Below are 23,819 nucleotides of genomic sequence, written 5' to 3'. Positions count from 1 at the left end.
TCATGTAAACTTGTGGAATGTATGGTAATCGAGTGTTTGAATTATATTTTCGATAAAAGAGGTAATTTCACGTTTTATCAGAGGGGAATTTGGAACGGTAGAATAAGACCATAAGACAAAGGAGCAGAAGTCGGTCATTCGGCCCATCGAGTCTGCTCTGCCATTTTATCATGAGCTGATCCATTCTCCCATTTAGTCCCACACCCCCACCTCCTCACCATGACCTTTGATACCTGGCTACTCAGATACCCAGCAATCTCTGCCTTAAATAACATTGGAATCAGTTTGGGTTTGGAAGATCATATTAGGAAAGTACAGTTAAATAAAGATGTTGTAATAGCAATATTTTTTATATTGAAAAGGCAAATAATATTTATTGAAGGATGGACTTTTGATAAATTTTTGGAAATGAAATTGAGAGGGCTATTGTACAATTTTTTCTGATTGTTTCTATTTGTACGTCTTGTAAAGGTATGGGTGGGCAAGTATGACATTGAATTCATTTTTATATTTGGAAGAAGGTATTAGTAAAGCCAGTTAAATATAGATGTTGTAACAGCAGTATTTTTACTATTCAAAAGGCAGATGGTATTTATGGAAGGAAAGAATTTTTATGAAATTGTGGAAATGAGGATGGAGGGGCTGTTAACTAACTTTGAGTTGTTTTAATTGAACGTTTTGTGTCAGGTATGGGTGGTAAAGTTATATTCAGGTTGTTATGAGATAGAAGCTGGGATCCCACAGGCAGTATTTATTATTTTATATTATAATTTAAAAAAAATTCTGAGATAGGTTTTTCGTTGTGTAAATCTCTATATGCAGAAGATGGAGGTTTATTGATTAGAGGTAGAAATTACAATTTTACTGTATATAGGATGCATTCGCAATTAATAAGGTCGAAAATCGGCAAATAGATGGGACAATTATGTGTTTTACAGACAGGATTAATGAACCTGCACTTGATTGGAAATGATAGGAACTGATATGGTCAAACTCCTTAAAAGGTGTCAGTGGTAAGATTTCCAGGCATGTGGACGGATAATAAGCTGACATGGAAGCACCGGATAAGAAAATAATTGATAAATATAAAGAAACATTAAATATTCTCAGTTATCCCTGCGGGTATTCTAGGGTGTTACATGAAAGTATTTGTTGAACAATCTCATTTGTTTAATTGGATCTGTTCTTGATTATAGTTGTGGTTTATAGATCAGCTTCAGCTTCAACTTTATTATGTTTGGGTGTGATACAAGCACAGGCTTTGAGATTGTGTTGTGGTGCAGTAAAGTTATCCCCTGTTTCGGCTTTACTGCATTGGTCAGGCCTAATCTGGAGTATTGTGTGTAGTTTTTGTTACTGGCCTGAAGGAAAGTTATCAACAACATTAAAAGAGTGCAGAGAAAATTTACAATACGTTTGCTGGGACTTGAGGACTCGAGCTTTAGGAAAAGCTGAGGACTTTATTCCCTTTAGTGTTGGAAAATGAAGGGGGATTTTGCAGATTTATACAAAATTATGAGTGTTATTGACAGGGTAAATGCAGGCAGGATTTTTCCTCTGAGTTTGGGTGAGATGGGAACTGGAGGTCGCAGTTTAAGGGTGAAAGGTGAAATATTTAAGAGGAACCTGAGTGGGATTTCCTTCACTCAGAGGGTGGTGATGGTGTGGGAAGAGCTGCCAGTGGAAGTTATGGATTTCATTGCAGAGAAGTTTGGATCAGTACATGGACGGGAGGGGTATTGAGGGCCATGGTCCAGCTGCGGTTATGGGACTCGGCAGAATAACAATTCGGTACGGACTAAATGAGAAAAGGGGTTTGTTTGTTTGTTATAGTGCTCTCTGACTCCAAATAAAGTGTAGATGAAGGGGAATTGTTTGGGGCTGTTGTCGGGAAGCAAACGATGTGCTTTCAGGATTTCCTGCTGGGAATAGAAGTGAATTGATACTGGATATCCATGGTCAAAGTGTGGTGATCAGAGCCAGGGATTGTAAAGTTGTTGAAAACAAACAAACACATACACCCCCCCACACACACACACACACACACACACACACACTCTCTCTCTCTCTCTCTCACACACACACACACACACACTCACACTCACACACACACACACACACACACACACACACACACACACACACACGCAAACACACACACACACACACACACACACACACACACACACACACACACACACACACACACACACACACACACACACACACACACACCCTTCAACTTCACATTGGCGTTCACCCCACTTCCCAAAAATATCTCGTTCCTCCTCTTTGGCTCAAACTCTCCCCACTCTCCTGCCCCCATCTTCACCCCTTCCCACTTTTGCCACTTCTGCTTCCCCGTTCCCTCACTGTCTCTTTCTCTCCATCTCTTGTCTCCCACTCCCTCATTCTTTCTCTTCCTCCTCTCCCCTCACCTATTTCCCTCTGTTCCACACACTCTCTGTCTCTCTCCTCTCTTCATACGTTCCTTTCCCCACTGACACACCCTTGTCCTCAGCACATTCCTCCCTACCCTACCCACTCACTCACTCCTCCTTTACCTTGTTGTCTCTTACTCCCTTTCTACCCAAAGCTTCCCCTGCCTCTCACACTCTCCCCTGTTCCTCCTTTACTACAGCTCGTTTTCCGGGCCACCCTCCCGTCCCCACATCCCCCACCCCGCACTGTGATGACGTTTGACTCGCACAGTGATTTGTCTGATGTTGTGCAATTCTTCGTTTTTTGGACAGTGACAGTGTTTTCTCGGAAGATGAAGGCTTGTGGTTTCCGGGAGAGGCCAGTTTGTTCCCTTTTTATGTGCTACAGAATAAGCGGGGGAGGGGAGTGTGGAGGAGAGAGGAGGGAAAGAGAGAGAGAGAGACTAAATATATATAGCCTCAATCTCTTTCTCCCTGTCCTCCTCTCTTCATCCGTTCTCATCCACACTGCCCCACTCTTTCCTCCACAGATTCCTCCCTAATCTTCCCCCTTTTCTGTCGCCCGCTTTCCCGGCCACCCTTCCGTCCCCACATCCCCCACCCCGCACTGTGATGACGGTTGACATTCACAGTGAATTATAGATGTTGTGTAATTCTTCATTATTTGGAAAGCGGCAATGTTCTCTCAGAGATGAAGGCTTGTGGTTTCCGGGAGAGGCCAGTTTGTTCCCTTTCTGTGTGCTACAGAATAGGCGGGGGAAGGGATGTGGAGTAGACGGGATAGCCGTGTGTTCTCAGTAGCTACGCCGTCACGACAAAGACCGAACGCTGTCTGCGAGCTGGTCTCTGACACAAACACACACAGACACACGAAAAGACAGGCAGACACATACGAGGACGCATAGGAACACACAGAGATGCAGACATACAGAAATACTTTAAAAATGAATGCAGTTTGCATTTTCATCGTTTTAAGATGGAGGTCGCTATTTTGTGAACTGTTTGAAATGATTCTTTCTCTGGGATAATCTAGTGTGCTTGTGGGGATGTCAGCGGGTTTGGGGGTTCACATGGAAATGGGTCTGCACATTGATTTGCGGATGTGCAAAGGTTTCAGGGTATATTGGTGAATATGAATTTTGGAGTGTCGGTGAATTTGGGGGTCACACTGCTTTGGGCATTTGAGGGTGCACGGGGATTTGGGAGTATTTAGGGCTGCGCACAGATTTGAGTGTCTCAGCGGATTTGGGGTTGCACAAGGATTTGAGGATTGTGCTGACTTAGAAACGTTTTGGAGAATATGGGGTGCACAGGGATTTGCGCAGACATAGGGGTTTGTCAGTGAATATGGGGGTGTTGGTGGAATTGCGGGCACCCACTGACACCGGGGTGAGGATGGTTTGGGGAGGATCGTAGATTTAAGGGGATGTCAACTAGAATATGGGGACTATGCATGTGGACGTGTGTTTGAAATTTAAACTTTGTTCTTGCTACTTTTCAGGAGGAGGCAGCTGTTTTGTGAACACAGTTCTTAAATATTCTCTCTCTCTTCGGCTGTCACTCAGAAACCAGCTCCAGCCTCTGAAAGTGACACTCAGAGTTAAGGAAACAGGAGCTGGTAACAGGTGTGTCGGTTGCTTTGGGGTGCACACTGACTGGAGGGTTGAATGTGGGGTTTTTTCGGTGAGCACAGATTTGTGGGTGCAAACCGATTTGCAGATATGTGAAGAGTGGGTGTGTTTGCGGATTCGGGGCTGAACACTGACTTGGGGGAACCGGTGTATTTCGAGGTTCTCATGGTTTTTCCCTTTCTTCAGACTTCAATAATAAATGCAATATGAACTTTGACCTCTGTTTTTGATTTTTTTTCATGGAGACAGCCATTCCGTGAAATGATTCTCGCACTTCATGTGTATGTGGGGCTGTGTGCAGATTTGGAGCTGTGACGAGTCTCAAGGCAAATTTACACTGGCAGCATATTCAATTGATCAGTCACCTTTGTTGAGACAGCTGACTCCCACATACGGTTAAATATTAATTCATTAATGTAATCACAATCTGTCACCGTGGGGATTGCGCCGGTCAGACGTTATCAGGTGATGAGCCGGTGAAATATCCGGTCACCTCGGGGCTTCAGTTCATTAATAAAGCCGCGTCCTGAGCACACGGCAGAGGCGGCCGCAGTGTCTCCGGTTCGGGCTCCAGCTCATCACATTCACCGCCTCATCTCCCAGGTGTTATAACCGGGCGGATTGTCCCCTTTGACCAGCAGCGGCGGAACATTGGGATCGTGTGGGTGGAGGGGGTGGGGAGTGTAAATGGATTGTCCTGGAGTGTCGATACCTCACTGGGTCCGTCAGATGTCAGTCAAACAACTACTCCGGATGCCCCTCGCTCATTGGTCTGTACATATGTCAATATATTCCAATTCCCGCTCACCGAACTCACTGCCTGACGCCACAAAATGGCAACGGTCTATTCGGATGCTGGATGGCTAATCTACTGTCAATCACAGCAGTCTCCGCCCTTCCCCTTGAATGATTGGCTAAAGTGAAGAACGAGGGCCGGGTTTGAATAAACGACGGTTGACACTCCACTAACTGTACTGGAGTGTGGTGTAGAGAATTGGGACATAAATCCCTCACTGCTTCCTTTTACAAATGAAACCTAAATAACCCCTCAAAAGTCCTATAGATTGTACGTAACGAGACACAATACCGTGAATTAAATTAAAATTACTGCCATTACTTAAGAAAACTTTTAAATGAAAACTAAACGACAGAGAGTAATGTTTTCCAACACGAACGAAGGAATAATGATGCATAGTGTGCCAAATTCTAAGTCGTGTCAACGTGATTACTTACCTTCTTGTTTTCCCCCCGATCTCCCATAAACCCAACAGGTATGTATTCTGTAAAGGTGTCTCATTTGATGTCCTTTATCCTACCAGTCTCGATATAATTATTAACCCACCAACCGCTTAGCTTCTGATATGCTAGTTGAAATTTTAACAGTTTTTGTAACTGAACCGCTGTGTGCAGGGACCCATAAGAAGTGGAAATATAAATCAATACTCTGCGTCTTAAATAATGTTTGATGAGTTTCCAACAGTAAATCTGTCCTACTGCAAGAATTACCTGTTTTAAGACTCATCAAAACCGAACAGGCATCTGAACAAATTACAACTTAACTGGGATTGTTTTTATGCATGAATTACAGGTAATGATAAAGAAACAACTTACCAACCATTTATCAGTATATATAGTAGAATCTGTTTCCCTCAATTTAGGCTTATAGTGGGTGGTGGAAATTTGTTCATGTAAAGTTGTAATTTGTTCAGATGCCTGTTCGGTTTTGATATCATAATAATTTTCCACAATATATTGACGAATCAAGATTCTCAACCAGAACAGAATCCTTAGACTTCATTGAATTGTGTATCCTTAAATCAACTAAAGGCATTGAGAAAATCAATGTGGGTTTACAAAGAACGCGACAGTGGGACATATTGCATAATCCAACGAACCCATATTCCCAGCGTGATTAGAACCCAGTCCCTGGACAACAAGCTGTGTGAAACACAATACAATAAATCACAATTCAATAAATGTTGTGTAATTGTTGGAATTATACAACATTGCATTGTTTGTAAGGGATACACAATATCATGGGATTTATTCTGAAGAGGGGAGATCTCGGAGAGTCTCTGCTGTTACCAACCCACAGGTTTCGTTTACTGTGGACTGTCGCTGTAAGCGCCTGAGTGAGGCGGGACTATGACGTCAGTGACAGGCTGTCGCGGTGTGTGCAGATTAAAATACAGAGACGGAGAGAGAGAGAGAGAGAGAGAGAGAGAGAGAGAGAGAGAGAGAGAGAGAGAGAGAGAGAGAGAGAGAGAGAGAGAGAGAGAGAGAGAGAGAGAGAGAGAGAGAGATAGAGAGAGAGAGAGAGAAAAACAGCTACTCTGGCAGTCTTCGCAAGACTTGGAATTACGAACTACCGGGGCAAGTTTCCTCCAGAATGTGTGATTGTCACTTCGTATAATCCACAGGAGTAGATTTTGGGATATCTTGTGGGATATACGTGTTAACCCTTGCCTGGGTATGTTGTGTGGTAACCTCTGGAAGACGATATTCCTGTGACAGGTCGTTTTCGGTGATAATTCGTATGTGGGTTTGGAACGATGACGGACAAGATTTACGGCGGCTGTTATCTCGTTTCCCCAGCGTGGAACCTGTGGAATACTTTGTACTTGCCTTCTCTCTCCAGTACAATGTGCATTTCGAATATCTCTTCCCCATCATTTATTCTGTGGATGACTGAACTTTCCTACTTTACCATCTCAAGACTCTGAGCCTTATTCCCCCAAGCTCAATAGCTGGGAGTTATATTTACACATACACACACACAACATTGTGAACTTTTGTTTTTCTTGGTTGAGTTACTATATTACAAGTGGTTACTAATAAAGATAATGGTTTTAACATCAAAACCAGACTCCAGGTGTAATCTATTGCTGCTGGTTCTTTATTAAACGTTACATTTGGTAACACTGCTCAATACATTTCAGGAGGTTGAACAGGGAATAAAAGAATGAACATATGAGGAGAGTTTGATGACTCTCGGCCTATACTCGTTAAGTTTAGAAAAATAAGGATGAAATCACATTGAAACCAACCGAATATTGAACTAACACATAATAGAGTGGAGACCTGGGGAGGCAGATGTGACAGTGTGTGTGTGTGTGTGTGTGTGTGTGTGTGTGTGTGTGTGTGTGTGTGTGTGTGTGTGTGTGTGTGTGTGTGTGTGTGTGTGTGTGTGTGTGTGTGTGTGTGTGTGTGTGTGTGTTCACAAGATCACGCGATTCTACACATGATTTAAACCAGATGAAGAGCCACATTGGCTCTTAATATGACAAGGCTTTCAATCCAGGAATCATTTATGCGAACCTCTCGTGAACCCTCTCCAATGTCAGCACACCCTTTCTAAGATAAGAGGTCTAAAATTGATCAGAATACTCCAAGTGAGGCCTTGCCGGTGCTTTATGAAGCTTCAATATTACATCCTTGGTTTTATATTCTCGTCCTCTCGAAGTGAATGTTAACACCGTATTTGCCTTCCTGACAAGCGACTCAACCTGCAAATTAGATAGAATGATAGATAGATAGATAGATACTTTATTCATCCCCATGGGGAAATTCAACAATTTTTCCAATGTCCCATACACTTGTTGTAGCAGTATAGGAGGAAGCTAGAACAAAAGCTGCAGAAAAGAAGCATGAAGGAGGTGTGGGATGGGATGAAGATCATCAGCGGATGCGGTGCAAAGCGGGGGGCAAACATAAGTGGAGATGTGGTGAAAGCGAACCAGCTGAACAACTTCTTCAATAGGTTGGACAGCACAATCTCATCCTCACCGCAGAACTCCACACCAGGCTTACTTCCCTCACAGGAAAATAGCCACTCACAGGAGACCTTGCCCACGCCCAGGATTACGGCTGCACAGGTGGAAGGTCAACTGAGGAAGATCTGTACCAGCAAGGTGGCGGGACCGGATGGAGTTTCCCCACGATTACTGAGGGCCTGTGCGACTGAGCTGGGAGAACCACTACAGCGCATCTTCAACATGAGCCCTGGAGCAGAGAAGAGTACCCAGACAGTGGAAAACATCCTGTATTGTCCCAGTACCGAAGAAACCACAACCAAAGGAGTTGAATGACTTCAGACCTGTTGCCTTGACGTCGCACGTGATGAAGACCATGGAACAGCTGATAATACAGAATCTGAGGCCACAAACCAGGCACGCCCGGGATCCTCTTCAGTTTGCGTATAAGGAGAAGGTGGGAGTGGTGCTATGAGGATTACATTCCTGGACTTCTCTAGTGCCTTTAACACCATCCAGCCCACGATCTTAAGGCACAAACTAACGGAGATGGGAGTAGACTCGCACATGGTGGACTGGATAGTGGACTACTTGACAGATAGACCTCAGTATGTGCGGTTGGGAGACTGTAGGTCTGACACGGTGGTCAGCAGCACAGGAGCGCCGCACGGGACCGTGCTCTCTCCGGTCCTGTTCACCCCTGTACACATCAGACTTCCAATATAACTCGGAGTCCTGCCATGTGCAGAAGTTCGCTGACGACACGGCCATAGTGGGGTGTGTCAGGAATGGACAGGAGGAGGAGTATAGGAAACTGATACAGGACTTTGTGATATGGTGCAACTCAAACTACCTGCGTCTCAATATCACCAAGACCAAGGAGATGGTGGTGGACTTTAGGAGATCTAGGCCTCATATGGAGCCAGTGATCATTAATGGAGAATGTGTGGAGCAGGTTAAGACCTTCAAGTATCTGGGAGTACAGTTAGACGAGAAGCTAGACCGGACTGCCAACACAGATGCCTTGTGCAGGAAGGCACAGAGTCGACTGTACTTCCTTAGAAGGTTGGCGTCATTCAATGTTTGTAGTGGGATGCTGAAGATGTTCTATAGGTCAGTTGTGGAGAGCGCCCTTTTCTTTGTGGTGGCGTGTTGGGGAGGCAGCATTAAGAAGAGGGACGCCTCACGTCTTAATAAGCTGGTAAGGAAGGCGGGCTCTGTCGTGGGCAAAGTACTGGAGACTATAACATCGGTAGCTGAGCGAAGGGCGCTGAGTAGGCTACGGTCAATTATGGAAAACCCTGAACATCCTCTACATAGCACCATCCAGAGACAGAGAAGCAGTTTCAGCGACAGGTTGCTATCGATGCAATGCTCCTCAGACAGGATGAAGAGGTCAATACTCCCCAATGCCATTAGGCTTTACAATTCAACCGCCAGGAGTAAGATATGTTAAAGTGCCGGGGTCGATTGTATTTAATGTATTTAAGTAAACTACTTAAGAACTTTTTAAAAGCTATTATTAATGCTTTTTGAGAGAGTGATTTAGATGCATATCATATTTTTTACTGAGTTAAGTATTGTATGTAATTAGTTTTGCTACAACAAGTGTATGGGACATTGGAAAAAATGTTGAATTTCCCCATGGGGATAAAGTATTTATCTATCTATCTATTACAGTGACACGACTTAGAATTTGGCACACTGTGCCACTATTCGTTCATGTTGGAAAAAATTACGCTGGATCGTGTTGTTTTCATTTAAAAGCTTTCTTAAGTTATGGCAAACACGAGGAAATCTGCAGATGCTGGAAATTCAAGCAACACACACGCAATGCTGGTGGAACACAGCAGGCCAGGCAAGAAAGAAAGGGGGAGGGGAGCACCAGAGGGAGATGGAGAACAGGTAGACAGATGGGCAGAGAGAGAGAGAAAAAAAATCTAAATAAGTCAGGGATGGGGTACGAAGTGGAGGAGGGGCATTAACTGAAGTTAGAGAAGTCAATGTTCATGCCATCAGGTTGGAGGCTACCCAGCCGGTATATAAGGCGTTGTTCCTTCAACCTGAGTGTGGATTCATCTTGACAGTAGAGGAGGCCATGGATAGACATATCAGAATGGGAATGGGACGTGGAATTAAAATGTGTGGCCACTGGGAGATCCTGCTTTCTCTGGCGGACAGAGCGTAGGTGTTCACCGAAACAGTCTCCCAGTCTGCGTCGGGTCTCACCAATATATAAAAGGCCACACCGGGAGCACCGGACGCAGTATACCACACCAGCCGACTCACAGGTGAAGTGTCGCCTCACCTGGAAGGACTATCTGGGGCCCTGAATGGTGGTGAGGGAGGAAGCGTAAGGGCAGGTGTAGCACTTGTTCCGCCAGGAAGGAGATCGGTGGGAAGGGATGGGGGGGGGGGGGTGGGTGAGTGGACAAGAGAGTTGCGTACGGAGGGATCCCTGCGGAAAGCAGAAAGGCGGGGAGGGAAAGATGTGCTTGGTAGTGGGATCCTGTTGAAGGTGGCGGAAGTTACGGAGAATTATACGTTGAACCAGGAGGATGGTGGGGTGGTAGGTGAGGACAAGGGAACCGTATCCCGAGTGGGGTGGTGGGGATGGCAGATGTGCGGGATCTCTCCCATTACAGCACACCGCCAGAGTCAGAGAGCACTACAACAAACAAACAAACCCTTTTGCCCATTTAGTCCGTACCGAATTTGTTATAAACGAAGCTGGACCATGGCCCTCAATACCCCTCCCGTCCATGTACTGATCCAAACTTCTCTGCAGTGAAATCCATAACTTCCACTGACAGCTCTTCCCACACCCTCACCGCCCTCTGAGTGAAGGAAATCCCACTCAGGTTCCTCACAAACATTTCACCTTTCACCCTTAAACTGCGACCTCTAATTCCCATCTCACCCAACCTCAGAGGAAACATCCTGTCTGCAATTTACCCTGTCAACAACACTCATAATTGTGTACAAATCTGCAAAATCCCCCTTCATTTTCCAACACTAAAGGCAATAAAGTCCTTACCTTTTCTAAAGCTCGAGTCCTCAAGTCCCAGCAAACGTATTGTAAATTTCTCTGCACTCTTTCAATTTTGTTGATAATTTTCCTTCAGGCCGGTAACAAAAACTACACACAATACTCCAGATTAGGCCTAACCAACGTCTTATACAACTTTAACATAACATCCCATCTCCTGTACTCAATACTTTGATTTATGAAGTCCAATGTGCCAAAAGCTCTCATTTCGACGCTATCTACCTGTGACGCCACTTTCAAGTAATTATGAATCTGTGTTCCCAGATCCCTCTGGTCTCCCGACTCCCCAGGACCCGACTGCTCACCGTGTCTTCATACACCCCAAATCAGTGCAGATCCCGAATCCAATCCGTTGAATACGAAACAATGTTTGATGAGTTTCCAGCAGTAAATTTGACCTGCTGCGAGAATGACCTGTTTTAAGACTCTTCAAAACCGAAAGGGACTCTTAACAAATTAAAACTTTGCATGGACAAATTTCCTCCACCCACTGTAAGCACGAAATGATGGCAAGCGATTCTGTTGTAAATCCTGATAAATGGCTGGTAGGTCGTTTCTTTATTGTTATCAATAATACACGCATAACGCAGCAACAGCAACATTCCCAGTTAAATTATATTTTGATCCTTCTGGAAAAATGGTTAAGCTATTTAAATAATGTCCTTAATATATATTGAAATTCTCAGGCATAACAGAATTGTTAGACTTCATTAAATCGTGTATCCTATAATCAACTAAAGGCATTGAAAGAAACAAGGTGGGGTTACCGAGAATGGGACTGTGGGACATTTTGCACAACCCAACAAGCACATATTTCAAGCGTGATAAGAACCTAGGCACCCAAAACTAAAAACACCCATCTTCTGAAGTTCCCAACAGTCCTCCAACACACCTTTAACAGGATGCTCATTTCTTCCCCCTTAAATTAATCCAGTATGTTAACATTAAATTCAAACTCCACAATTTCAACCAGTAAAGCTGAAACAGACCTGAATGCACCACAACACAATCTCAAAGCCTGTGCTTGTATCACACCCAAACAATTTAAAGTTGAAGATGAATCTGATCGATAAACCACAACCATAATGAAGAACAGATCCAATTAAACAAACAAGATTGGTCAACAAATATTTTCATGTAACACCCCAGCATACCCATAGGGATAACTCAGAATATTTAGCGATTCTTTAAATTTATCAATTATTTTCTGATCCGGTGCTTCCATGTCAGCTTATTATCCATCCACATACCTGGAAATCTTACCACTGACACCTTTTAAAGAGTTTGACCATATCAGTTCCTATCATTTCCAATCAAATGCAGGTTCTTTAATCCTGTTTGTAAAACACATAACTTGTCCCATCTATTTGCCAACTGTTCGACCTTATTAATTGCGAGTGCATCCTATATCCAGTAAAATTGAAATTTCTCCCTCTAATCCATAAACCGCCATCATCTGCAAATAGTGATTTCAATACTCCAAAACTTATCTCAGAGAAAAATATCACATATTATAATATTAAGTAATAAATACTGCCTTGTGGGATCCCAATCTCTATCTCATAACGACCTGACTATAACTTGCCCACCTGTACCTGACACAAGACATCCAATTACACAATTAGATAATCACCTCCTCCATCCTCATTTCCACAATTTCATAAAAATTATTTCCTTCCATAAATACCATCGGACTTTTTGAACAGTAAAAATACTGCTGCTACATTTATATTTAACTGTGCTTTCCTAATATCATCTTCCAAAGATAAAAATCAATTTAATGTCATGCCTCCCCACCCATACCTTTACAAGACGTCCAAATAAAATCAGAAAAAAGTACAATAGCCCCATCAATTGCATTTTCAAAAATTAATCAGAAGGCCGTCCTGCAATAAATATCATTTTGCCTTTTCAATATCACAAAATATTGCTATTACAACATCTTTATTTAACCGTGCTTTCCTAATGTGATCGTCCAACCACAAAACTGATTCGAATGTTTTTCTACCCTTCCGGATTCCCCTCTGATAAAACGTGAAATCACCTCTTTTATCAAAAAATATAATTCAAACTCTCGATTAACATACATTCTAGAAGTTTTCATAAATGAGATGTTAATGACATTGGCCTATAACAAGGAGCATCAGGCGGGGAGCTCCAGGTTTTAGAATGGTTACTACAACAACCATTTTCCATGAGTAAAGAAAAGTTAATATTTCCACACAAGAAAATTACATACATACCTGTTGAATCAAGAATTTCTCCTACAAGTGCGTCATACATTTTAGTCCCATTCACAACTCTATACCCTGCCCCTTTCCTTATAGAACTGGCAACACCACCCCTCTACCAACTAACCTGTCAAGCCAAACGACAATATATGTCCTGCACAAGAATAAAAACTTAAAATGTGCAGGTTTCCTGAACAGATATAACATCGGAAGAATCTGACAAATCAGAAATAAAATTCTTAAAGTCTTGACCATTATAAATCAGATTCATTGCATTTCCTTGACATATTTTAATAATATTATGTATGTTCACAAGTAGACTGCGATACAGATACCCCACCCAACAAAACTTCATTTACAGCTTCCCACAAAACACCAGTTACACCGAGATACCTTTCTGCAGTTTTCACAATAATTTTAATTTCCTCAGCAGGATGAGATGTCTGAGCAGTACAATTCACCACATTGGTTATAAACAACACAAACTTCATTTTATCCAGCAGTGAAGTGTCTTTGGTGAGAGAACTGTGATGACGACGTATATCCACTGACGTCACAGTCTGTTCTCTGAGTGGGATCACTTTATCCAGTTTTCCTGCTCTGCTTGCAGTACTTGTCCTTGAACAGGCCCTTCTGCTCACTGGGTTGTTCTGATCGAATTGAACTGGTCACTTCATGCCTTACTAAACCAATCCCTTCTGCCTACACAAGGAACACATCCCTTCATTCTCCTCACATCCACATGGTATCTAATAGCCTCTATCACATTTGCCTCCACCACCACCCCCGACATTCACTCCAGACACCCACCACTATGGGTATGAAAAACAAAACTTGAAACGCAAATCTCCTTTAAACATTCAGAGTCAGGTTTTTAACATCATTGACTTTTCTAATTTTTTTCAACAGCAGCTATGCAGAGAAAAGATACAAAATTACACTAAATTACAAAATACTTCAATAGTGCAAAAAGGACCAATGAGGATGTGTTCCCCCTTTCTCCTGAAGTACATGCCCACTGGCATTGGACATTTCCTCCTTAGAGAAAAAAGCCCGGCAGTGCCTCTCACATTCCTGTACACATCTGTCAGACCTCCCTCAGCCTCAGCCACTCCGGAGAAAGTTACCTTAGATTGTCTGATCTCACTTTATCCAGGCAGCATCCTCTTAAGCCTTGTCCACTCACCATCCAAAACCTCCGCATTATTCCTGTATTCGAATGCAATTCTCCAGATGCAACATAACTGCCTGACACTGGAACCACTATCTGGGAGTTATGAACTCGGATTCCAAGATCCCCCTGGAGATCAACACTGTCCAATCTCGCCCCATGAATGTAACAGCAAAAAGAAAATGCTGAGGCTTTATAAGACACTAGTCAGGCCGCACTTGGAGTATTGTCAACAGTGTTGGGCCCCACATATCAGACAGGATGTGTCGTCATTGGTGAGAGTCCAGAGGAGGTTCACAGGGATGATTTTGGGAATGAAGGAGTTAAAATATGAGGAGCACTTGGCAGCTTTGACCCTGTGCTCACTGGAACTCAGAAAAATGCGGGGGCATCTCATTGAAACCTACCGAATGTTGAAAGGACTGGATAAGGTGGATGTGGAGAAGGTATTTCCTGTGGTGGGGCACAGCCACAAAGTTGAGGGGCCACCTTTTCAAACAGAGGTAAGCAGCTTTTTTTTATTATTAGCCAAGGTGTTTTGGACCTGTGGAATACTCTTCCATAGACTGCGGTGGAGGCCGAGTGCGTGGGTATATTCAAGGCGGAAGTTGATCGTTTCCTGATCGGTCAGGGCATCAAAGGATATGGCGGGAGGTCAGATATCTGGAATTGAGTGCGATCTGGGATCAGCCATGATGGAAAGGCGGCAGACTCGATGGGCTGAATGGACTAATTCTGCTCCTATCACTGAAGGTTTTCTGATTCTCCTCTGCTGTCTTCCAGCACAAAACATCCTTTGTACAGAATGCTAAGCGGAACTGAATGAAAGTTTTCAAGAACGTTGTCAAGTTAGGCAGCATCTGTTGAGGGGAATAGAGTCGATGTTTGGGACAGAACCCCTCCCTTACGGCACTGACACAGGCCTTTCGGCCCAACCTTTCCATGCTGTCCCAGGTTCCATTTAAACTAATCCCTCTGCCTGTCTTTGACACAGAACACAGAAATCTACAGCACATTACAGGCTCTTCAGCCCACAATGTGGTACCGACCATTTAACCTGCTCCAGAAACTGCCTAGGATTTCTCCAAAGTTTAAACCTCTATGTTTCTAAGTTCCATGTACCTATCTAAGAATCTCTTAAAATATCCTATTGTATCCACCTCCACCACCGTTGCCAGCAGTCCATTCCAGCACCCACCACTCTGTGTGTAAGAAACTTACCCCTGACATTCCCTCGGAGCCGACTTCCAAGCAGCGTTAAACTACGTCCCCTCGTGTTAGTCACTTCAAGCCTGGGAAAATGCCTCTGGCTATGCACATGGTCAAAGCCTCTCATCATCTGATACTCCTCTGTCAGGTCACCTCTCATCCTCCGTCGCTCCAAGAAGGAAAGACCAAGTTCACTCTGTTTATTCTCATAAGACATGCTCTCCAATCCAAGAGCAACATCCTTGTAAATCTACTCTACACTCTCTATAGTATCCACATCCTTCCTGTAGTGAGGTCACCAGAACTGAACACAGGACTCCCAAGTGGGGTCCAACTAAGGGCACAGCCCTGCCGTGTTGGGGTACAATGACTTATGTACAGGTTAGTAGAAATATAGCTTCAACATCACCTCATAGCTCTTGAAATCAATTCCACGGTTGATGAATGCCAACACACCAGACGCCTTCTTAACAACACTGCCAACCTCCACAGCAGCGTTGAGTGTCGTATGGACACGGACCCCAAGATCTCTCTGACCCTCCACGCTGCCAAGTGTCTTACCATTAATATTATATTTTGTGTTCAAAATTCCATCATTGGCTGACGTGGCTGTCGGTCAAAGGGGAACTCACACGGTAATTATTTTATGTGAACGTCAGTCACGCTTCATGTTTTTATGAGTTTGAGTTTGGATTTATTTCGGGGACCAGAAGCAAATTGGGAGAAATGTGAGTTTTTATGTGTTGGTGCATCAGTCTCCGAGTTACATTATTAACAATAAAAGGGCAAAGGCCGTGGTGAGGAAGGAGGTGATTTACTGGAGGTTATATGGAGATAATATTGGAAGGGATATCAAACTTGGAATTGTTTGGGATATGATTTGGAAAATGGGGGGATTTGTGGGGATCATAATATTCCAGTGTTGATTAATGAGGGCAAAATGATTGTTACTGAAACAGGGAAGTTTGTGTTACTGACTGTGTCATTTGCTGAGATTCATAATCAGGATAATTTAAGTGAAGAAGTTAAACAATGTAGGGATATGTTTTTCAGTGTATACCCAGATGTGTTGGAAGTCAGACAGACAGACATACTTTATTTATCCACACGGAAACTGGGTTTCGTTACAGTTGCACCAACCAAGAATAGGAAATTTAGCAATGTAATACCATAAATAATTAAATAATAATAAGTAAATTATCAGCTGTAGCAATGATAGTATCACTGATGTACGATTTCTTTGTATGAATTTAGGAAGTCTATTAATATATAGGTGCTCCGAAGATGAAATAATTGGTTATTTGGGGAAATAAATAAATATATATACTAAAGTTATTACGAACTCCGTGGAGCATGTGGGGATCTTCCAATATCCAGGCACTCTTTCTTTTTTTTTCTTTCTTTCTTCTTTTTTTTTCTATAGGGATGTTAGGGGGGAGGGGTTAAAGGGGAGGGGGGATGGGTAATATATATATATTTTGTTCATATACTATTTCTGTAATTACTTGAAAACGCAATAAAACAAGTTTAAAATAAATAATGCAGGTCAGATGTCCCCAGGAAAGGGTGCGATATGTAAATGTAATTGTATATAATTCTCTTTTGTGAAAATATTAAATTTTTGAATCATGCTTTGAGGTTACGTCATCTACTTTCCTAATGGAAAATGGCAGCTGTCGTGCCTATTCTAAAACCTGGCAGATCTCCATCTGATCCTTCTACTTTGGGCCGATATCGTGAATGTCTTATTTATGTAAACTGATGGAGTGTGTGGTAATCAAGCGCTTGAGTTATATTTTGGAAAAAGTGTGTTATTAGCGTGGATTTCGGAAGGGTGAGATGACATTAGATTCAGTTTTAGGTTTGGAAGATGATATTAGGAAAACAGAATTAAATAAAGATGCCTTAATAGTAGTATTTTTTGATACTGAAAAGGGAAATGATATATTGTGGAAGGAAGGACTTTTGATTAAATTATGGAAATTAGGCGTGAGGGGGAAGATTTCTGAGTTTTTTTTTTATTTCGACGGACTGTATAAGTACGGGTCAGCATGTTATGTTTTTGTTTCTATGAGATAGAGAATGGGATCCCACAAGGCAGTATTTGTAGCTCTTCATTATTTAATATTATGGTAAATGATATTTTCTGAGATGGGAAAATGGGATACCCTGGGTAAATGACAAAATTCAGATGATATAGCTTTATAGATTAGAGGTTGTAATTGCTATTTACTACCAATTTATTTCCAATTGCAATTGGAAATATTCCTGCTTCCGCTCAACGTATGATAGCTTTTACAACTTTATTAGCTAGGAGAGCTACTGGAAGGATCGAAATCCACCTGCTGTTTGTTTGTTTGTTTCAAACGGTATTTCATATATAAAGTTTGATTTATATGTCTGCACATTATGGATCCTGCACATCACACTGTTGAGGGAAATGAAGGGGTTGACTGTTTAGCAACAAAAGCTGATAAATGTTAAGCTGTGGATATGGACCTTCCACTTAGTAAATCAGAACCTAAAGGGTTGGTACTGTTAAGAATTAGGGGCTTACAGCAAGATTTGTAGGATAATGGATATAAGGACAGACACTTTTACAGAATACGTAAACCTGTTGGGTTTAAAGAAGAAGGGCTTAAAACAAGGGAAGGAATGATATTGACGCGACTTAGAAATGCCCACACAATGCTTAATTATGCCTTGTATCTAATTGGAAAACTTCATTCTGTGTCGTGTATATTTTGTCATTATGAAACTGTCGGAACACATACCATTTCAAGGTAAAGTGTATAAGGCTGAAGAAAAATCAAATGCAGTCTTCAGTACAATCTTTGGGAGGGTAGATAGTTTTCAGATAAAAACTTTAATAAATTATGGGACTGACTTTAAATTAATTCACAGTTTGAACTGGAAAACGGATGTAATAATTGTAGTGTCACAATTGTATCGGGGACTTCAATATGCAAAATGATTTGGAAAAGTCACATGTATCAGTCTCGCAATGGAATAAAGGGAATTACAGAGGCATCAGAGAGGAACTTGCCGAGTGAATTGGAGGAGAATTCTGCATGGATGATGGCTGAACTGAGGTGTCTGAAGTATCTGGGAATAGTTTACAAGGCGCAGAATACACGTGTCCCACAGAAAAAGTTCTCAAATGGCAAGGCTAGACATCCGTGGCTGACAAGAAGTTAAGGACTGTGTTAAACCTAAGAAAATGGCATATAAGGCAGCAAAGGTGAGTGGGATGTTGGATTATTGGGATGCTCTTAAAATCCAACAAAAGGCAACGAAAAAAGCCAGAAGAATGGTCAAGACGAAATATGAGGGCAAACTGGCCAATAATATAAATCAGGATACTAAAAGTTTAGTTTTCAGTTACATGAAGAGTGAAAGGGAGATGAGAGTTGATACTGGACCACTGGAAAATGATGCTGGTGAAGTAGTAATGGGCGACAAAGAAATGGCAGATGAACTTAATGAACAATCTTCACTGTCTTTTCCGGTCAGTACCGCCCCCACTTGTCCCATTTAACCTCTCTAAGTGCAGGTGTACTTTAAGCACCACTAGTCACAGGCCTCCAGTCTGAGAAGCAATCACCCACTACCACTCTCTGTCTTCTCCCACACAGCCAATTTCAAATCCAGTTTACAACCTCTCCCTGGATACCTAGTGTCTGAATCTTCTGAACTAACCTCCCATGTGGGACCTTGTCAAAGGCCTTGCTGATGTCCATGTAGTTTACATCCACAGCCTTTCCTTCAACTAATTTCTTGATAACCTCCTCGAAAAACTACAAGATTCATTCAACATGATCTACCACGCACAAAGCCATACTGACTATCCTTAATCAGCCCTTGGCTGTCCAAATACTTGTATATCTGATCTCTCAGAACACCTTCCAATAATTTACCTGCTACTGATGTCAGGCTCACCGGCCTGTAATTACCTGGTTTACTAATGGAGCCTTTTTTAAACAACAGAATAACATGAGCTCCCCTCCAATCCTCCTGCACTGCACCCGTGGCTGAGGACATTTTAAATATTTCTGCCAGGTCCCCTGCAAATTCTACACTAGTCTCTCTCAAGGTCCGAGGAAATATCGTCAGACCCGTGGGATTTATCTACCTTTATTCGCTGTAAGGCAGCAAGCACCTCCTCCGCTTTAATCTCTAAATGTTCCATGACACTACTGCTTGTTTCCTTTCCTTCCATATACACTATGCCAGTTTCCTGAGTAAATACTGATGCAAAAAAAAAAACTGTTTAAGATCTCCCCCATCTCATAAGGCTCCACACACAGACGACCACTCTGATCTTCTACGGGACCAATTTTGTCCCTTACTATCCTTTTACGCTGGATAGTAAATAGTAAATAGAAGACCCTCATGTCTTCTTTTTGCCTTCCTGATTTCCTTCTTTAGAATTTTCCTACATTTTCTATACTCTTCAAGTACCTCATTTGCTCTTTGTTGCCTCTACCTGCTATACACCTCTCTCTTTTTCTTAACCAGATCGCCAATATCCCTTGAAAACCAAGGTTCCCTATGCCTGTTAACTTTGTCTTTAATCCTGGCAGGAACATGCAAACACTGCACTCTCAAAATTTCGCCATTTGAGGCCTTACACTTACTGAACACGTCCTTGCCAGAAATTTTTTTATCACAATCCACTATTCCTAGATCCTTTTTCATTTCCACAAAATTGGCCCTTCTCCAATTTAGAACCTCAACTCAAGGACCAGACCCATCCTTATCCATAATTAACTTGAAACTAATGTCATTATGGTCACTGGACACAAAATGTTCGCCTACACATACTTCTGTCACCTGACCTGTCTGGTTCCCTAACAGGAGATCAAGTATTGCATCCTCTCTTGTAGGTACCTCTATATATTGATTTAGAAAACTTTCCTGAAAACATTTAATCCAAGCCATCTAGCCCCTTTACACTGTGCGAGTCCCAGTCGTCAAAATCCCCTGCTATTAAAACTTCCTGTTTCTTACACCAGTCTTCTATCTCTCTACAGATTTGCTCCTCCAATTCTCTCTGACTATTGGGCGGTCTATAATACACCCCTATTAGTGTGGTCACACCTTTCCCGTTCCTCAGCACAACCCATATGGCCTCTGTAGACAAGCCCTCCGGGCTGTCCTGTCTACGCACAGCTGTGATGTTTTCCCTGACTCGTAATGCCACTCCTCTCCCTTTCATCCCCCCCCCCTCTATCATGTCTGAAACAACAAATATTTCTATCATAAATAAACCATAGGTGGGAGGTTATCTTTTTGTATTAATGTATTAAAAATAAATTATAAATTCTACCAATGGAACCTCTTACTAAAGGATTCTCATTCACAATATTATCCAACAAATCAGATTCTTGCATATATGGAAACTTAGATAATTATTTTTGTAAAAAATGTCTAACCTGAAGATATTGCAGTAAGTATGAGAGAGAGAATACTTGCTAATTAACTCTTCAAAAGTCATCAATCGACCATCACAAAATAAATGAAAATAAAAATAAATAAATCTGCAAAAAAAAACAGATCCCCTTAATAACTAAAGATTAAACAAGTTTGGGAGAGAGAACTTAATATGACCTTTGTTAATGAAGATGGTCAATTCTTCTTTAATATGTGCCAATCAGTGTTTAATTCAATTCAAAATTGTTCACTGTTACTATTTAACAAAGGAGAGACTGTCCAAAATATTTCCTAACATAGACAATTATTGTGATAGGTGTAAAATTGAAGTAGCCACTTTTTCCCATATGTTCTGGTCATGTTCTTCATTAAAATCTTTTTGGAAATCTATTTTCTACAATATCTAAAGCTCTGAAAATTAATTTACAACCTAATGTACAAACCTTTGATTTCTGTCTATACATGCAGTCCTCGCATGACCTTTATCCTCCTCCACCTCACTATCTGCTCTAACACTCTGGTTCCCCTCCCTCTCCAAATCTAGTTTAAACCCCCCCCCCCCGGTGCAGCACTAGTAAATCTACCCGCAAGGATGTTAGTTCCCCTCCAGTTCAGGGGCAAACCATCCCGTCGGAACAGGTCCCACCTTCCTGGGAGCAAAGCCCAATTGTCCAGAAACATGAAGCCCTCCCTCCTGCACCATCTCCTTAGCCACGTATTTAGCTGAACTCTCCGCACGTTTATAGTTACTGGGACTTAATCCTGATGCCGGTCCCGGGACCCGACCCGTTTACAGACCCGGAGCGGAACCGGAGCAGATTCTCAGCCACTGGTTTCCATCCCAGGTCGCAAAGAAAGGATGAAGTTTCCCCGTGAATTTATTCCCAGTGAATGTGTGGAGATGGGACTTGGTCTCCGCATTGTAAAATGAAACTGTCCCGGACTCGTAACTAAGATAAACTCCCACCCTCCCGGGGATGGGACCAGCAGGGAGACGGGACTTGCGGAAGGTGAGATCACCGAACACATCACAATCCCGATGTAAGACGTCATTATACCGCCTAATGATCCAATATCCGGACTCCGGTCTCAGACTGAACTCTCCCTTCCTCTGCACAGACTCTGCGGCGACCCCCAGCCACCAGTCCCGAATCCCCGTCACGTCCACCTCCCAGTAATGTCTCCCCGATGTGAATCCCTCCGATCCCAGCACACAAGCCCAGCTTGTGAATCTCTCCCCGGTGTCAGGGAGATTCCTCCAGATCCCGGTCCGTCTCACACTCTTCCGATCCTCAGATACCTCGAGCCGCGGATTCGCTGTTTTCATATCCAGGGTGACAGAGACTTGGGGGAGAAGCAGAGAATTAGAGAGTCCCCGGGGATCGTGGGGAGACTCAGGTAGCGCGACCCGGGGATCGGGGGGAGACTCGGGCAGCGCGACCTGGGGATCGGGGAAAGATATAGGCAGCGCGGCCCCGTGGACCGTGGGGAGACTCGGGCAGCTTGGCCCCGAGATCGGGGAAAGGCCGCTGGGCCTCAGGCGCAGTCGGGTGGCCGACACGAACCTTTCCCGTGGTTTGACCCGACGAAAGCGGATGAACAATTAATGTCTCCCCGTTGGTTTTCCGCGGGACGGAGGGCAGAGATTTCCCGATCAAACAGACACAAAATGCTGGAGGGACCGAGCGGGTCAGGCAGCATGTGTGGAGAGAGATGGACAGTCTACGTTTCAGGTCGACATGTTCCCTCAAGAGCAGAAATAAATAGGGGAGATGGACAGCAGAAACGAGTGCGGGAAAGGGGTGGATTAAGATGGGAAGGGGGTGAGTGAATGGATTTAAACAGGAGGTCACAGAGGCTCTTCGGCCCAACTTGTTCGTGCCGACCAGCTTGCTTTAATGAGCTGGTCCCATTTGTCCATTATTCCTTTCCACCTTCTGATCCACGTCCCTGGCAAGATGTATTTTAAAACATTGTCACTGTACCCACCTCTACAGTTGATCAAAGGTCTGTTGTAAACTTAGATAATCCACTTCTCTCTCCACTACACCATGATTTTTAGTGTCTCCCACAAACCTACCAACTTTGTCACTTACATTCTCATCGAAATCATTAATATGAATGACAAACAACCCTGCCCCAGCACCGACCTCTGCAGGTCAATGGCCTCCAGTCCTCTGTGTGTAAGAGACACAAGGACAGACGATTCAATAGGCAAAGCACAGAGGGAGACTGACCTAATGCTGGCCAATGGGATGAATGTAGATGGATAAATAGGTCAGCACAGAGGTGATAAGTCGACGGGCACATTTCTATGCTGTACAGCGATGGCTCCGTGAACTGAATGGCTAAGAACCCCCAAACGCCCTCCACGCCCACGGGTGCTGAGAATTCCAAACAGTGACTCCTGACCCTTGACTCCTCAGACACGGGAAACATCCTCGCTGACTCCTGCCTGTCGAGCCCTGAAAGAATTTTGTGTTTTCCTGAGATCTCCTCTCATTCTTCTGAACAGGGAACAGAGAACAGTACAGCACAGGAACAGACCCTTCATTCAATGTTCACATTCATTTGTGAGTGTGAAGTGGGGGAGTGTGGAGGTTAGAGACAGCAAAGGAGGTGATGATGGGAACCAGTAGGGTAGAGATGAACGGCAGATTGAATCAGAACCAGGTGTGGGAGGGTGGAAAGCCTGTGGGTGAACTGTGTGTGTAGACGTAATGAGAAGCTGGAGGGGGACAAAGATGGGAGATGGGGATCACTTTGCCCCTTTCCCACAACCCCATCTCCCGCAGCCCCTCATTAGGACAGGGGATGAATTTGCAGGGACCCTTAAGCATCACAGGTCCTGATGAAGTGTTTCAGTCTGAACTGTCGACTGTTTACTCTTTTCCATAGAGTC

The sequence above is a fragment of the Hemitrygon akajei genome, unplaced genomic scaffold (genome assembly GCF_048418815.1).
Source record: "Hemitrygon akajei unplaced genomic scaffold, sHemAka1.3 Scf000034, whole genome shotgun sequence".
In the NCBI taxonomy this organism is placed as follows: domain Eukaryota; kingdom Metazoa; phylum Chordata; class Chondrichthyes; order Myliobatiformes; family Dasyatidae; genus Hemitrygon; species Hemitrygon akajei.
Note: the sequence above shows the minus strand (reverse complement) of the source record.